The sequence below is a fragment of the Chrysochloris asiatica genome, unplaced genomic scaffold (genome assembly GCF_000296735.1).
Source record: "Chrysochloris asiatica unplaced genomic scaffold, ChrAsi1.0 scaffold00023, whole genome shotgun sequence".
Classification (NCBI taxonomy): domain Eukaryota; kingdom Metazoa; phylum Chordata; class Mammalia; order Afrosoricida; family Chrysochloridae; genus Chrysochloris; species Chrysochloris asiatica.
This window is the reverse complement of record NW_006408541.1, coordinates 1,534,844-1,539,253: the sequence shown is the minus strand read 5'-3', so window position 1 is coordinate 1,539,253 and position 4,410 is coordinate 1,534,844.

Sequence of the window (4,410 nt, the reverse complement as noted above, 5' to 3'; positions counted from 1 at the left end):
ACTCTCACATACACATACACCATTGTATCCTAGAAAACTGCCCTACACACACGTACACATTGTTGTACCCTGGAAGACTGACTACACACACACACTCAGGCCCCATTGTACCCTAGAAGCCTGACCCTGCCTGAGACTATTCAGAACTGGGATTCAAAAATATTTTTTGTATGAATGAATGAAAACACCAGGGAGTGTGAAGCAAACACTCCTAAGAAGTGAGTGTTCCTTTCGCAGATCAGAAGTAATGGAATCTGGAAACTTCATGTAGACTAAATGGTCATTAGGAGATTTTATCCGATGAACCCTGGCATGAGATTAACCCATAAATGCACATTCCACACACCTAGAGCCATTGGATATGATAGGCATTCGGAACTCTGTCTTAGAATTTGAACTGCACCAAAAAAGCTTCCTAATAAATCCTAGGAACTTGATTCTGAATTTTTCCAGAAGTTTCTAATCTTTTCTTCAACTCCTAAGTTTAAAGTCTGCACACCCAGTTGGGTGTGGGACAAGTTTCAAAACATCGAAAACATAAGTTACTTCTTGGGTTGCATTACATATCTGGTAAGTTGCCTTAAAGTTTCCATTTTTTCAAAGAAAATTAAACAGAGGTGAATTTTTCATTGACATTGAAGTATATACTAAGCCGTGAATTAATACCTCCAAAAAACGTATCTCAACAAAGTGCTGCCTGTCTATGTAAAGTCTGCAGCGAGAAGGGGAAAGTCTTTTCCTGAAATATATTTCTATCTGCCACAGCTTCATCTTGAGGAAATTGGCAGGCGTAAGGAGTGGAATCATTCCCTAGCTTTCTGTTTAGTTTGGATTTCTTAATTCAGAGGTGGCTTAAAATCAGGAATATCTGCTTCTAAGAAGCACTGAGCATTTTCTCTTGCTTTGTGTATACTAAGTGTTCAGTAAATGTCACGTGGCTTGCATCATTTTGTCCATCCTTGGTTGAAACTGCTTATTCAATCTACTTGGAAATGCAGAAGAATTCTAAATAGAAACAGCCCCAAATGATGTCTCCACTGACAAGTTTCTCTTCCTCGACAACTCACTGTGCACAAAACTGCCAGCCACAGCTTTCTACAATGCTTCCTGGGTCTCTCCTCACTTCCCCAAAGTCCAGCGAGTGAGTCAGTCTCCCGACTGAGCCCACTCCCATCACCCACTCCTTCCCTATATGTCCAGACTCCTCTCTTCTACACACTCTACTTTCAGAGTCCTTGGACATCACCCACATCTCTGGCTGGATCAGACAATTTGCTCTCAGTTACTAACTGAAGTCCTGGTGTGGTGCTGTTAGAATAAGCGCTGAACTGCTAACCACAAACAAGGTTGGTGGTTCAAACCCATCAGACGGTCCTTGTAAACTTTACACAGGGTCACTCTGAGTCCGAACTGACTAGACGGCACTGAACAACAACCACAACAATGAAATGAAAGTTTAGTTATTCAAATCCCTTCTACAGTTCTGCAGAAGAAAGTCCTGGCAACCTATTTCCATAGTGATGCCAGCCCAGACAACCCTCTGGAGATCTGAAACACACGGGGCTGCCGTGCATCAGAAGGGCAATGGGTTTGATAGACACTAGGTCCCTGGGTGGTACAAATGGTTTTCTCTTGACTACTAACCAAAAGGCTTGACAGTTCAAACCCACCCAGCAGTGGCACAAAAGAAAGACCTGGAGATTTGTTTGCATCAACATTACTGCCAAGAAAAGTCTAGAAGCCTCCATGAGCTGAAATCAACTCAACAATGACACGTTTGGGGGATTTGGGGACATACAGGCAGTCCCCAATTTAAGACGTTATTACAGTGGTTCCATTTTAAGTTGATTCTGGCATAAATTAAATACCTCCTTTTACCTTTTTCTTTTTCAGTTTCCATTATTACACCTATTTCTTACTTACTGACAAGTTTAGGTTCCAAAGGACATTATGGGAAAATCAGTGTTATGTGAAAATGAAGCCTGCTCACTAACAATGCATACATCATTACATAACTGCTAAATGTGGCAGTGTGGGATCAGCACTGGATTGTGAACCATAAGGGTGGCAGTTCAAACCCACCAGCTGCTCCTTGGAAATCAGAACCAACTCTTAGCAACACTTACTAACAACAAACCACTGAGAATCCTGGCGCAGCCATGTTGACGCCTGACCACAGCATTACTCCCTCGTCGGCCTTCGTTACTGCCAGACATATATCATTAATGCATACATACAGTAGTCAAATAGTAGGGTTATATATATAAAATGTCAGATTATGAGGTATTTCATCAGTGAAAAGTAGCTGTGTGGCCTTTTATTATCAGTCGTGTCAGAAATCCAGTCTTTACTGTATTGTTCATGCAAATAATAAATGCTCGATATAGTTTTTTGCAACCCCTCATATGTGCTAGTTCCCTATGCATGCTACCCAAATAAGGTGTTTGTCTTTGGAGGTCAGAAACATTACATACAAACATCTGTTGGTGAACATCTATCTGAGTATATAACACCAGCAAAATACCTGCTGCAACATTGCATGTAGTACATATTAGGAATAATCAGATGTACACACAAAAAATATGTCTTAAATAGGGAACTAGTGGACTTCTGGTGTGGCTCTGTGGGATTGGCACTGGACTGTGAACCACAAGGTCAGGAGTTCAAACCCACCAGCTGCTCCTCGGAAACCCTACAAGTCAAAAGTAAACAACAAGGACCTACCTGTACTTGGCCTTTGTACTTCCTCTCTGATGTCTCCCTATTAGAGTGTCACCTCATACTCTGAAGGTGGAGGTTCTAGTCCAACCCTCAGGGCACATATAAGACTCTAGGCAGCTGCCTCAGCCCTCTGTTGAGTGTAGTGTGCCTGTTTGCAAACAGAAAAGAGAGTGATGGCTCTTTGTGCACACTCTTGGTACCCTTTACAAATGGTGTGAAAACAGTCAGCTGCTGGAAAATCTTTCAAAGAAAATAAGATCCAATGAATGTCAACATTTATGTTGGGAAAGTTGCCCACTCTGTGCCAGGCACTGAGGAAAAGGGGGAGACAGAAAGGTCTGCCCCCGCGATGTTCTGTTCCAGGCCAATACCATGCTTTAAAGGGTCTGCCCCATATGTGGGGTGGGGGTGGGGGTGACACAAGGCAACACTGAGGGGGCAGACAGGGAAGGTAGCCTGGGAGCCAGGAACAGGCAGACAGGCTGGTAGGTCAGTAGTGAAGACCTTTAATGGTCAGGAAGTCAGCTTTGCTATTTTTTAAGTCTTGGAGTGATGAGAAAACTCAAAGTAAGAGGGCTGGCAGGTAAAACTAGCTCGAGTGCCTTAGCAAGATGTGGGGTCTGGGCTAGATTTGGATTTTGAAATGACTGCCATTTGCCTTGAAGGAGTTCTGTGGCTCAGGGGCTTAAGTGTTGGGCTGCTAATTTCCAGGTCAGTGATTCGAACTCATCACTTGCTGCGAAGGAAGTTGATGCAGTGTGCGCCTGTAAAGAAACGCTACAGGGCAGCGTTAGGGGGCCTGTGGCACCTATAGGGTGGCTGTGGGCAGCAGCTACTTTAATGGGGTCTTTCATCCCTAGGCCTTCTATCTAAACCTCAGCACAAACTGGGACTCTGGGCAGACACTTGAACAATGCCACTCTGACCTCCTGCCAGGTGACCCTGCCACCATTCACATGTCCCTACCTAACTGATGTCCCTTTCTAACTCTCCTCTCTGCCTTCTGAGACATGACTAAGAGGTGACTAAGGTGAAATCTTGCCCATTGCCCCACTGGTCTGCCACCTCCTCCTCTCTCTAAGGGGGATGAGAGGATTTGGGGCCAGTCTCTGGCCACATGACCCTTCCTGCAAAGAGGAAGAGCCCTCCATGGATGTGCTAAGGGCCAGCCCTGAAGCAGCAGCCTGGGTGGAAAACGTGTTCCCGTTGGCCCTCCGGGGTCCAGGACTATGCTTGGCAAATGTTGACCCTGTGCCCTAGCCCATGCCAGGTGAGGAGGACGAACTCCTAGCCTCCACAGAACTGAGGAGATGACACACATCCAAAGACCACCAAAGAATCCCAAATCTAACTGAAGGGCGCTGGTGTGTGGTGTGCTGAGGATGACCCTAATGGGAGCCTGAAGGGCAGCCTCTTGGGGTAGGAGTTTGGGGTCTGATCTGGTCAGACGGCTGGGTTGAGTTGGCTCAGTCGGGATCTTCCTGGAGGCAGGCTGCTGGATCGCCGGGGCTGGGGTCGCTCATCTAGGCTGGCCTGCAGTTGGCTGTCTTGGGGCCTGGTTAAGGCCATTGCTGCTTGGTGGATCCGGACTAGGGTCTGCAGGGCCTATCGAGGCTCAGGCGCTGCCCGGCGCCCCCCGGCCCTGCCCGGCCTCCCCCGGCGCCCCCTCGTGCCCCGGGCGGGCCCTGC